The following is a 9,503-nucleotide window of genomic DNA, read 5'->3' on the forward strand; positions in this document are numbered from 1 at the left end:
CATGATTAGTAATTGCGCAACTTCTCAATTACTTTTCAAATTTGGTATGTTTCCAAAATAATTGTATCCCGTTTTATAGCGGAAATGTTGGACAGCATTATGAGGGCTGGAGCTACCTATTTACATATAATTAGCATACAGGTAGTGTGTTCATGGGTAATAAATCGACTTTCACATGTAATGCAGTACAGAGAATATTGAGTCCTTCAAGAGGCATGAAAGAAAGCCGTTATTGTGTTGATTGTTCTCTCCACCTCCCTGCAACAGAAACAGGATGGATGGATTAAAGTTATCCTACCAGACATAGGAGTCCTGAATGGGCCCACCAGTCTTATATATCTCGCCTGATCGAGCCTGATCGAGCGCTGATCGAGCGATGAGCGTGGTATCATGTTGCAAGTGGCTGCATGGCTTAGCTTACTAAATGCAAATGCATAAGAGTAATATTCTTAGCATTTCTAGAGCCTACGGCCACACCACACTGAATGCGCCCGATCTCGTCTGATCTCGGAAGCTAAGCAGTGTCGGGCCTAGTTAGTACCTGGATGGGAGACCGCCTGGGAATACCAGGTGCTGTAGGCTTTTTTGTGCTCCAAGTTCAGGAAGTGAGCCATTTCTCAATTGCCTTTCAAAACTGCAAGGTCTAGCCGACTAGATGCTTAAAAGTACAAAACTCACTAGGCCCAGAGCCTACGGCCACACCACACTGAATGCGCCTGATCTCGTCTGATCTCGGAAGCTAAGCAGTGTCGGGCCTAGTTAGTACCTGGATGGGAGACCGCCTGGGAATACCAGGTGCTGTAGGCTTTTTTGTGCTCCAAGTTCAGGAAGTGAGCCATTTCTCAATTGCCTTTCAAAACTGCAAGGTCTAGCCGACTATATGCTTAAAAGTACAAAACTCACTAGGCCCAGAGCCTACGGCCACACCACACTGAATGCGCCCGATCTCGTCTGATCTCGGAAGCTAAGCAGTGTCGGGCCTAGTTAGTACCTGGATGGGAGACCGCCTGGGAATACCAGGTGCTGTAGGCTTTTTTGTGCTCCAAGTTCAGGAAGTGAGCCATTTCTCAATTGCCTTTCAAAACTGCAAGGTCTAGCCGACTAGATGCTTAAAAGTACAAAACTCACTAGGCCCAGAGCCTACGGCCACACCACACTGAATGCGCCCGATCTCGTCTGATCTCGGAAGCTAAGCAGTGTCGGGCCTAGTTAGTACCTGGATGGGAGACCGCCTGGGAATACCAGGTGCTGTAGGCTTTTTTGTGCTCCAAGTTCAGGAAGTGAGCCATTTCTCAATTGCCTTTCAAAACTGCAAGGTCTAGCCGACTAGATGCTTAAAAGTACAAAACTCACTAGGACCAGAGCCTACGGCCACACCACACTGAATGCGCCCGATCTCGTCTGATCTCGGAAGCTAAGCAGTGTCGGGCCTAGTTAGTACCTGGATGGGAGACCGCCTGGGAATACCAGGTGCTGTAGGCTTTTTTGTGCTCCAAGTTCAGGAAGTGAGCCATTTCTCAATTGCCTTTCAAAACTGCAAGGTCTAGCCGACTAGATGCTTAAAAGTACAAAACTCACTAGGTCCAGAGCCTACGGCCACACCACACTGAATGCGCCCGATCTCGTCTGATCTCGGAAGCTAAGCAGTGTCGGGCCTAGTTAGTACCTGGATGGGAGACCGCCTGGGAATACCAGGTGCTGTAGGCTATTTTGTGCTCCATGATTAGTAATTGCGCAACTTCTCAATTACTTTTCAAATTTGGTATGTTTCCAAAATAATTTTATCCCGTTTTATAGCGGAAATGTTGGACAACATTATGAGGGCTGGAGCTACCTATTTACATATAATTAGCATACAGGTAGTGTGTTCATGGGTAATAAATCGACTTTCACATGTAATGCAGTACAGAGAATATTGAGTCCTTCAAGAGGCATGAAAGAAAGCCGTTATTGTGTTGATTGTTCTCTCCACCTCCCTGCAACAGAAACAGGATGGATGGATTAAAGTTATCCTACCAGACATAGGAGTCCTGAATGGGCCCACCAGTCTTATATATCTCGCCTGATCGAGCCTGATCGAGCGCTGATCGAGCGATGAGCGTGGTATCATGTTGCAAGTGGCTGCATGGCTTAGCTTACTAAATGCAAATGCATAAGAGTAATATTCTTAGCATTTCTAGAGCCTACGGCCACACCACACTGAATGCGCCCGATCTCGTCTGATCTCGGAAGCTAAGCAGTGTCGGGCCTAGTTAGTACCTGGATGGGAGACCGCCTGGGAATACCAGGTGCTGTAGGCTTTTTTGTGCTCCAAGTTCAGGAAGTGAGCCATTTCTCAATTGCCTTTCAAAACTGCAAGGTCTAGCCGACTAGATGCTTAAAAGTACAAAACTCACTAGGCCCAGAGCCTACGGCCACACCACACTGAATGCGCCTGATCTCGTCTGATCTCGGAAGCTAAGCAGTGTCGGGCCTAGTTAGTACCTGGATGGGAGACCGCCTGGGAATACCAGGTGCTGTAGGCTTTTTTGTGCTCCAAGTTCAGGAAGTGAGCCATTTCTCAATTGCCTTTCAAAACTGCAAGGTCTAGCCGACTATATGCTTAAAAGTACAAAACTCACTAGGCCCAGAGCCTACGGCCACACCACACTGAATGCGCCCGATCTCGTCTGATCTCGGAAGCTAAGCAGTGTCGGGCCTAGTTAGTACCTGGATGGGAGACCGCCTGGGAATACCAGGTGCTGTAGGCTTTTTTGTGCTCCAAGTTCAGGAAGTGAGCCATTTCTCAATTGCCTTTCAAAACTGCAAGGTCTAGCCGACTAGATGCTTAAAAGTACAAAACTCACTAGGCCCAGAGCCTACGGCCACACCACACTGAATGCGCCCGATCTCGTCTGATCTCGGAAGCTAAGCAGTGTCGGGCCTAGTTAGTACCTGGATGGGAGACCGCCTGGGAATACCAGGTGCTGTAGGCTTTTTTGTGCTCCAAGTTCAGGAAGTGAGCCATTTCTCAATTGCCTTTCAAAACTGCAAGGTCTAGCCGACTAGATGCTTAAAAGTACAAAACTCACTAGGACCAGAGCCTACGGCCACACCACACTGAATGCGCCCGATCTCGTCTGATCTCGGAAGCTAAGCAGTGTCGGGCCTAGTTAGTACCTGGATGGGAGACCGCCTGGGAATACCAGGTGCTGTAGGCTTTTTTGTGCTCCAAGTTCAGGAAGTGAGCCATTTCTCAATTGCCTTTCAAAACTGCAAGGTCTAGCCGACTAGATGCTTAAAAGTACAAAACTCACTAGGCCCAGAGCCTACGGCCACACCACACTGAATGCGCCCGATCTCGTCTGATCTCGGAAGCTAAGCAGTGTCGGGCCTAGTTAGTACCTGGATGGGAGACCGCCTGGGAATACCAGGTGCTGTAGGCTATTTTGTGCTCCATGATTAGTAATTGCACAACTTCTCAATTACTTTTCAAATTTGGTATGTTTCCAAAATAATTGTATCCCGTTTTATAGCGGAAATGTTGGACAACATTATGAGGGCTGGAGCTACCTATTTACATATAATTAGCATACAGGTAGTGTGTTCATGGGTAATAAATCGACTTTCACATGTAATGCAGTACAGAGAATATTGAGTCCTTCAAGAGGCATGAAAGAAAGCCGTTATTGTGTTGATTGTTCTCTCCACCTCCCTGCAACAGAAACAGGATGGATGGATTAAAGTTATCCTACCAGACATAGGAGTCCTGAATGGGCCCACCAGTCTTATATATCTCGCCTGATCGAGCCTGATCGAGCGATGAGCGTGGTATCATGTTGCAAGTGGCTGCATGGCTTAGCTTACTAAATGCAAATGCATAAGAGTAATATTCTTAGCATTTCTAGAGCCTACGGCCACACCACACTGAATGCGCCCGATCTCGTCTGATCTCGGAAGCTAAGCAGTGTCGGGCCTAGTTAGTACCTGGATGGGAGACCGCCTGGGAATACCAGGTGCTGTAGGCTTTTTTTTTGCTCCAAGTTCAGGAAGTGAGCCATTTCTCAATTGCCTTTCAAAACTGCAAGGTCTAGCCGACTAGATGCTTAAAAGTACAAAACTCACTAGGCCCAGAGCCTACGGCCACACCACACTGAATGCGCCTGATCTCGTCTGATCTCGGAAGCTAAGCAGTGTCGGGCCTAGTTAGTACCTGGATGGGAGACCGCATGGGAATACCAGGTGCTGTAGGCTTTTTTGTGCTCCAAGTTCAGGAAGTGAGCCATTTCTCAATTGCCTTTCAAAACTGCAAGGTCTAGCCGACTAGATGCTTAAAAGTACAAAACTCACTAGGCCCAGAGCCTACGGCCACACCACACTGAATGCGCCCGATCTCGTCTGATCTCGGAAGCTAAGCAGTGTCGGGCCTAGTTAGTACCTGGATGGGAGACCGCCTGGGAATACCAGGTGCTGTAGGCTTTTTTGTGCTCCAAGTTCAGGAAGTGAGCCATTTCTCAATTGCCTTTCAAAACTGCAAGGTCTAGCCGACTAGATGCTTAAAAGTACAAAACTCACTAGGCCCAGAGCCTACGGCCACACCACACTGAATGCGCCCGATCTCGTCTGATCTCGGAAGCTAAGCAGTGTCGGGCCTAGTTAGTACCTGGATGGGAGACCGCCTGGGAATACCAGGTGCTGTAGGCTATTTCGTGCTCCATGATTAGTAATTGCGCAACTTCTCAATTACTTTTCAAATTTGGTATGTTTCCAAAATAATTGTATCCCGTTTTATAGCGGAAATGTTGGACAGCATTATGAGGGCTGGAGCTACCTATTTACATATAATTAGCATACAGGTAGTGTGTTCATGGGTAATAAATCGACTTTCACATGTAATGCAGTACAGAGAATATTGAGTCCTTCAAGAGGCATGAAAGAAAGCCGTTATTGTGTTGATTGTTCTCTCCACCTCCCTGCAACAGAAACAGGATGGATGGATTAAAGTTATCCTACCAGACATAGGAGTCCTGAATGGGCCCACCAGTCTTATATATCTCGCCTGATCGAGCGCTGATCGAGCGATGAGCGTGGTATCATGTTGCAAGTGGCTGCATGGCTTAGCTTACTAAATGCAAATGCATAAGAGTAATATTCTTAGCATTTCTAGAGCCTACGGCCACACCACACTGAATGCGCCCGATCTCGTCTGATCTCGGAAGCTAAGCAGTGTCGGGCCTAGTTAGTACCTGGATGGGAGACCGCCTGGGAATACCAGGTGCTGTAGGCTTTTTTGTGCTCCAAGTTCAGGAAGTGAGCCATTTCTCAATTGCCTTTCAAAACTGCAAGGTCTAGCCGACTATATGCTTAAAAGTACAAAACTCACTAGGCCCAGAGCCTACGGCCACACCACACTGAATGCGCCCGATCTCGTCTGATCTCGGAAGCTAAGCAGTGTCGGGCCTAGTTAGTACCTGGATGGGAGACCGCCTGGGAATACCAGGTGCTGTAGGCTTTTTTGTGCTCCAAGTTCAGGAAGTGAGCCATTTCTCAATTGCCTTTCAAAACTGCAAGGTCTAGCCGACTAGATGCTTAAAAGTACAAAACTCACTAGGCCCAGAGCCTACGGCCACACCACACTGAATGCGCCCGATCTCGTCTGATCTCGGAAGCTAAGCAGTGTCGGGCCTAGTTAGTACCTGGATGGGAGACCGCCTGGGAATACCAGGTGCTGTAGGCTTTTTTGTGCTCCAAGTTCAGGAAGTGAGCCATTTCTCAATTGCCTTTCAAAACTGCAAGGTCTAGCCGACTAGATGCTTAAAAGTACAAAACTCACTAGGACCAGAGCCTACGGCCACACCACACTGAATGCGCCCGATCTCGTCTGATCTCGGAAGCTAAGCAGTGTCGGGCCTAGTTAGTACCTGGATGGGAGACCGCCTGGGAATACCAGGTGCTGTAGGCTTTTTTGTGCTCCAAGTTCAGGAAGTGAGCCATTTCTCAATTGCCTTTCAAAACTGCAAGGTCTAGCCGACTAGATGCTTAAAAGTACAAAACTCACTAGGCCCAGAGCCTACGGCCACACCACACTGAATGCGCCCGATCTCGTCTGATCTCGGAAGCTAAGCAGTGTCGGGCCTAGTTAGTACCTGGATGGGAGACCGCCTGGGAATACCAGGTGCTGTAGGCTATTTTGTGCTCCATGATTAGTAATTGCACAACTTCTCAATTACTTTTCAAATTTGGTATGTTTCCAAAATAATTGTATCCCGTTTTATAGCGGAAATGTTGGACAACATTATGAGGGCTGGAGCTACCTATTTACATATAATTAGCATACAGGTAGTGTGTTCATGGGTAATAAATCGACTTTCACATGTAATGCAGTACAGAGAATATTGAGTCCTTCAAGAGGCATGAAAGAAAGCCGTTATTGTGTTGATTGTTCTCTCCACCTCCCTGCAACAGAAACAGGATGGATGGATTAAAGTTATCCTACCAGACATAGGAGTCCTGAATGGGCCCACCAGTCTTATATATCTCGCCTGATCGAGCCTGATCGAGCGATGAGCGTGGTATCATGTTGCAAGTGGCTGCATGGCTTAGCTTACTAAATGCAAATGCATAAGAGTAATATTCTTAGCATTTCTAGAGCCTACGGCCACACCACACTGAATGCGCCCGATCTCGTCTGATCTCGGAAGCTAAGCAGTGTCGGGCCTAGTTAGTACCTGGATGGGAGACCGCCTGGGAATACCAGGTGCTGTAGGCTTTTTTTTTGCTCCAAGTTCAGGAAGTGAGCCATTTCTCAATTGCCTTTCAAAACTGCAAGGTCTAGCCGACTAGATGCTTAAAAGTACAAAACTCACTAGGCCCAGAGCCTACGGCCACACCACACTGAATGCGCCTGATCTCGTCTGATCTCGGAAGCTAAGCAGTGTCGGGCCTAGTTAGTACCTGGATGGGAGACCGCATGGGAATACCAGGTGCTGTAGGCTTTTTTGTGCTCCAAGTTCAGGAAGTGAGCCATTTCTCAATTGCCTTTCAAAACTGCAAGGTCTAGCCGACTAGATGCTTAAAAGTACAAAACTCACTAGGCCCAGAGCCTACGGCCACACCACACTGAATGCGCCCGATCTCGTCTGATCTCGGAAGCTAAGCAGTGTCGGGCCTAGTTAGTACCTGGATGGGAGACCGCCTGGGAATACCAGGTGCTGTAGGCTTTTTTGTGCTCCAAGTTCAGGAAGTGAGCCATTTCTCAATTGCCTTTCAAAACTGCAAGGTCTAGCCGACTAGATGCTTAAAAGTACAAAACTCACTAGGCCCAGAGCCTACGGCCACACCACACTGAATGCGCCCGATCTCGTCTGATCTCGGAAGCTAAGCAGTGTCGGGCCTAGTTAGTACCTGGATGGGAGACCGCCTGGGAATACCAGGTGCTGTAGGCTATTTCGTGCTCCATGATTAGTAATTGCGCAACTTCTCAATTACTTTTCAAATTTGGTATGTTTCCAAAATAATTGTATCCCGTTTTATAGCGGAAATGTTGGACAGCATTATGAGGGCTGGAGCTACCTATTTACATATAATTAGCATACAGGTAGTGTGTTCATGGGTAATAAATCGACTTTCACATGTAATGCAGTACAGAGAATATTGAGTCCTTCAAGAGGCATGAAAGAAAGCCGTTATTGTGTTGATTGTTCTCTCCACCTCCCTGCAACAGAAACAGGATGGATGGATTAAAGTTATCCTACCAGACATAGGAGTCCTGAATGGGCCCACCAGTCTTATATATCTCGCCTGATCGAGCCTGATCGAGCGCTGATCGAGCGATGAGCGTGGTATCATGTTGCAAGTGGCTGCATGGCTTAGCTTACTAAATGCAAATGCATAAGAGTAATATTCTTAGCATTTCTAGAGCCTACGGCCACACCACACTGAATGCGCCCGATCTCGTCTGATCTCGGAAGCTAAGCAGTGTCGGGCCTAGTTAGTACCTGGATGGGAGACCGCCTGGGAATACCAGGTGCTGTAGGCTTTTTTGTGCTCCAAGTTCAGGAAGTGAGCCATTTCTCAATTGCCTTTCAAAACTGCAAGGTCTAGCCGACTAGATGCTTAAAAGTACAAAACTCACTAGGCCCAGAGCCTACGGCCACACCACACTGAATGCGCCTGATCTCGTCTGATCTCGGAAGCTAAGCAGTGTCGGGCCTAGTTAGTACCTGGATGGGAGACCGCCTGGGAATACCAGGTGCTGTAGGCTTTTTTGTGCTCCAAGTTCAGGAAGTGAGCCATTTCTCAATTGCCTTTCAAAACTGCAAGGTCTAGCCGACTAGATGCTTAAAAGTACAAAACTCACTAGGCCCAGAGCCTACGGCCACACCACACTGAATGCGCCCGATCTCGTCTGATCTCGGAAGCTAAGCAGTGTCGGGCCTAGTTAGTACCTGGATGGGAGACCGCCTGGGAATACCAGGTGCTGTAGGCTTTTTTGTGCTCCAAGTTCAGGAAGTGAGCCATTTCTCAATTGCCTTTCAAAACTGCAAGGTCTAGCCGACTAGATGCTTAAAAGTACAAAACTCACTAGGACCAGAGCCTACGGCCACACCACACTGAATGCGCCCGATCTCGTCTGATCTCGGAAGCTAAGCAGTGTCGGGCCTAGTTAGTACCTGGATGGGAGACCGCCTGGGAATACCAGGTGCTGTAGGCTTTTTTGTGCTCCAAGTTCAGGAAGTGAGCCATTTCTCAATTGCCTTTCAAAACTGCAAGGTCTAGCCGACTAGATGCTTAAAAGTACAAAACTCACTAGGCCCAGAGCCTACGGCCACACCACACTGAATGCGCCCGATCTCGTCTGATCTCGGAAGCTAAGCAGTGTCGGGCCTAGTTAGTACCTGGATGGGAGACCGCCTGGGAATACCAGGTGCTGTAGGCTATTTTGTGCTCCATGATTAGTAATTGCACAACTTCTCAATTACTTTTCAAATTTGGTATGTTTCCAAAATAATTGTATCCCGTTTTATAGCGGAAATGTTGGACAACATTATGAGGGCTGGAGCTACCTATTTACATATAATTAGCATACAGGTAGTGTGTTCATGGGTAATAAATCGACTTTCACATGTAATGCAGTACAGAGAATATTGAGTCCTTCAAGAGGCATGAAAGAAAGCCGTTATTGTGTTGATTGTTCTCTCCACCTCCCTGCAACAGAAACAGGATGGATGGATTAAAGTTATCCTACCAGACATAGGAGTCCTGAATGGGCCCACCAGTCTTATATATCTCGCCTGATCGAGCCTGATCGAGCGATGAGCGTGGTATCATGTTGCAAGTGGCTGCATGGCTTAGCTTACTAAATGCAAATGCATAAGAGTAATATTCTTAGCATTTCTAGAGCCTACGGCCACACCACACTGAATGCGCCCGATCTCGTCTGATCTCGGAAGCTAAGCAGTGTCGGGCCTAGTTAGTACCTGGATGGGAGACCGCCTGGGAATACCAGGTGCTGTAGGCTTTTT

General features: G+C 47.7%; 31 non-coding genes across 31 annotated transcripts; all 31 read left to right on the forward strand.

Moving 5' to 3' along the window:
* The first annotated feature begins 463 nt into the window (after positions 1-463).
* Positions 464-582, forward strand: LOC138551747 (5S ribosomal RNA). The gene has a single exon (XR_011295458.1). It is a non-coding gene; the product is annotated as a 5S ribosomal RNA (ribosomal RNA).
* Positions 583-688: 106 nt separating this feature from the next.
* LOC138552685 (5S ribosomal RNA) lies at positions 689-807 on the forward strand. The gene has a single exon (XR_011296364.1). It is a non-coding gene; the product is annotated as a 5S ribosomal RNA (ribosomal RNA).
* Positions 808-913: 106 nt separating this feature from the next.
* On the forward strand, positions 914-1,032 carry LOC138551748 (5S ribosomal RNA). Its single transcript, XR_011295459.1, has one exon. It is a non-coding gene; the product is annotated as a 5S ribosomal RNA (ribosomal RNA).
* Positions 1,033-1,138: 106 nt separating this feature from the next.
* Positions 1,139-1,257, forward strand: LOC138551750 (5S ribosomal RNA). The gene has a single exon (XR_011295461.1). It is a non-coding gene; the product is annotated as a 5S ribosomal RNA (ribosomal RNA).
* A 106-nt stretch (positions 1,258-1,363) lies between these two features.
* LOC138551751 (5S ribosomal RNA) lies at positions 1,364-1,482 on the forward strand. The gene has a single exon (XR_011295462.1). It is a non-coding gene; the product is annotated as a 5S ribosomal RNA (ribosomal RNA).
* A 106-nt stretch (positions 1,483-1,588) lies between these two features.
* Positions 1,589-1,707, forward strand: LOC138551752 (5S ribosomal RNA). The gene has a single exon (XR_011295463.1). It is a non-coding gene; the product is annotated as a 5S ribosomal RNA (ribosomal RNA).
* Positions 1,708-2,181: 474 nt separating this feature from the next.
* Positions 2,182-2,300, forward strand: LOC138551753 (5S ribosomal RNA). The gene has a single exon (XR_011295464.1). It is a non-coding gene; the product is annotated as a 5S ribosomal RNA (ribosomal RNA).
* Positions 2,301-2,406: 106 nt separating this feature from the next.
* Positions 2,407-2,525, forward strand: LOC138552686 (5S ribosomal RNA). The gene has a single exon (XR_011296365.1). It is a non-coding gene; the product is annotated as a 5S ribosomal RNA (ribosomal RNA).
* A 106-nt stretch (positions 2,526-2,631) lies between these two features.
* On the forward strand, positions 2,632-2,750 carry LOC138551754 (5S ribosomal RNA). Its single transcript, XR_011295465.1, has one exon. It is a non-coding gene; the product is annotated as a 5S ribosomal RNA (ribosomal RNA).
* Positions 2,751-2,856: 106 nt separating this feature from the next.
* On the forward strand, positions 2,857-2,975 carry LOC138551755 (5S ribosomal RNA). The gene has a single exon (XR_011295466.1). It is a non-coding gene; the product is annotated as a 5S ribosomal RNA (ribosomal RNA).
* Positions 2,976-3,081: 106 nt separating this feature from the next.
* Positions 3,082-3,200, forward strand: LOC138551756 (5S ribosomal RNA). Its single transcript, XR_011295467.1, has one exon. It is a non-coding gene; the product is annotated as a 5S ribosomal RNA (ribosomal RNA).
* Positions 3,201-3,306: 106 nt separating this feature from the next.
* Positions 3,307-3,425, forward strand: LOC138551757 (5S ribosomal RNA). The gene has a single exon (XR_011295468.1). It is a non-coding gene; the product is annotated as a 5S ribosomal RNA (ribosomal RNA).
* Positions 3,426-3,888: 463 nt separating this feature from the next.
* Positions 3,889-4,007, forward strand: LOC138551760 (5S ribosomal RNA). The gene has a single exon (XR_011295469.1). It is a non-coding gene; the product is annotated as a 5S ribosomal RNA (ribosomal RNA).
* Positions 4,008-4,114: 107 nt separating this feature from the next.
* LOC138552915 (5S ribosomal RNA) lies at positions 4,115-4,233 on the forward strand. Its single transcript, XR_011296593.1, has one exon. It is a non-coding gene; the product is annotated as a 5S ribosomal RNA (ribosomal RNA).
* Positions 4,234-4,339: 106 nt separating this feature from the next.
* Positions 4,340-4,458, forward strand: LOC138551761 (5S ribosomal RNA). The gene has a single exon (XR_011295470.1). It is a non-coding gene; the product is annotated as a 5S ribosomal RNA (ribosomal RNA).
* A 106-nt stretch (positions 4,459-4,564) lies between these two features.
* On the forward strand, positions 4,565-4,683 carry LOC138551763 (5S ribosomal RNA). The gene has a single exon (XR_011295472.1). It is a non-coding gene; the product is annotated as a 5S ribosomal RNA (ribosomal RNA).
* A 464-nt stretch (positions 4,684-5,147) lies between these two features.
* LOC138551764 (5S ribosomal RNA) lies at positions 5,148-5,266 on the forward strand. Its single transcript, XR_011295473.1, has one exon. It is a non-coding gene; the product is annotated as a 5S ribosomal RNA (ribosomal RNA).
* A 106-nt stretch (positions 5,267-5,372) lies between these two features.
* Positions 5,373-5,491, forward strand: LOC138551765 (5S ribosomal RNA). Its single transcript, XR_011295474.1, has one exon. It is a non-coding gene; the product is annotated as a 5S ribosomal RNA (ribosomal RNA).
* A 106-nt stretch (positions 5,492-5,597) lies between these two features.
* Positions 5,598-5,716, forward strand: LOC138551766 (5S ribosomal RNA). The gene has a single exon (XR_011295475.1). It is a non-coding gene; the product is annotated as a 5S ribosomal RNA (ribosomal RNA).
* A 106-nt stretch (positions 5,717-5,822) lies between these two features.
* Positions 5,823-5,941, forward strand: LOC138551767 (5S ribosomal RNA). Its single transcript, XR_011295476.1, has one exon. It is a non-coding gene; the product is annotated as a 5S ribosomal RNA (ribosomal RNA).
* Positions 5,942-6,047: 106 nt separating this feature from the next.
* On the forward strand, positions 6,048-6,166 carry LOC138551768 (5S ribosomal RNA). The gene has a single exon (XR_011295477.1). It is a non-coding gene; the product is annotated as a 5S ribosomal RNA (ribosomal RNA).
* A 463-nt stretch (positions 6,167-6,629) lies between these two features.
* LOC138551769 (5S ribosomal RNA) lies at positions 6,630-6,748 on the forward strand. The gene has a single exon (XR_011295478.1). It is a non-coding gene; the product is annotated as a 5S ribosomal RNA (ribosomal RNA).
* A 107-nt stretch (positions 6,749-6,855) lies between these two features.
* LOC138552916 (5S ribosomal RNA) lies at positions 6,856-6,974 on the forward strand. The gene has a single exon (XR_011296594.1). It is a non-coding gene; the product is annotated as a 5S ribosomal RNA (ribosomal RNA).
* Positions 6,975-7,080: 106 nt separating this feature from the next.
* LOC138551771 (5S ribosomal RNA) lies at positions 7,081-7,199 on the forward strand. The gene has a single exon (XR_011295479.1). It is a non-coding gene; the product is annotated as a 5S ribosomal RNA (ribosomal RNA).
* Positions 7,200-7,305: 106 nt separating this feature from the next.
* On the forward strand, positions 7,306-7,424 carry LOC138551772 (5S ribosomal RNA). Its single transcript, XR_011295480.1, has one exon. It is a non-coding gene; the product is annotated as a 5S ribosomal RNA (ribosomal RNA).
* A 474-nt stretch (positions 7,425-7,898) lies between these two features.
* On the forward strand, positions 7,899-8,017 carry LOC138551773 (5S ribosomal RNA). Its single transcript, XR_011295481.1, has one exon. It is a non-coding gene; the product is annotated as a 5S ribosomal RNA (ribosomal RNA).
* Positions 8,018-8,123: 106 nt separating this feature from the next.
* Positions 8,124-8,242, forward strand: LOC138552688 (5S ribosomal RNA). Its single transcript, XR_011296366.1, has one exon. It is a non-coding gene; the product is annotated as a 5S ribosomal RNA (ribosomal RNA).
* A 106-nt stretch (positions 8,243-8,348) lies between these two features.
* On the forward strand, positions 8,349-8,467 carry LOC138551775 (5S ribosomal RNA). Its single transcript, XR_011295483.1, has one exon. It is a non-coding gene; the product is annotated as a 5S ribosomal RNA (ribosomal RNA).
* Positions 8,468-8,573: 106 nt separating this feature from the next.
* LOC138551776 (5S ribosomal RNA) lies at positions 8,574-8,692 on the forward strand. The gene has a single exon (XR_011295484.1). It is a non-coding gene; the product is annotated as a 5S ribosomal RNA (ribosomal RNA).
* Positions 8,693-8,798: 106 nt separating this feature from the next.
* Positions 8,799-8,917, forward strand: LOC138551777 (5S ribosomal RNA). Its single transcript, XR_011295485.1, has one exon. It is a non-coding gene; the product is annotated as a 5S ribosomal RNA (ribosomal RNA).
* A 463-nt stretch (positions 8,918-9,380) lies between these two features.
* LOC138551778 (5S ribosomal RNA) lies at positions 9,381-9,499 on the forward strand. The gene has a single exon (XR_011295486.1). It is a non-coding gene; the product is annotated as a 5S ribosomal RNA (ribosomal RNA).
* The last annotated feature ends 4 nt before the right edge of the window (positions 9,500-9,503 follow it).

The sequence above is a fragment of the Ambystoma mexicanum genome, unplaced genomic scaffold, assembly GCF_040938575.1.
Source record: "Ambystoma mexicanum isolate Mex_15411 unplaced genomic scaffold, UKY_AmexF1_1 Mex_scaf106, whole genome shotgun sequence".
In the NCBI taxonomy this organism is placed as follows: domain Eukaryota; kingdom Metazoa; phylum Chordata; class Amphibia; order Caudata; family Ambystomatidae; genus Ambystoma; species Ambystoma mexicanum.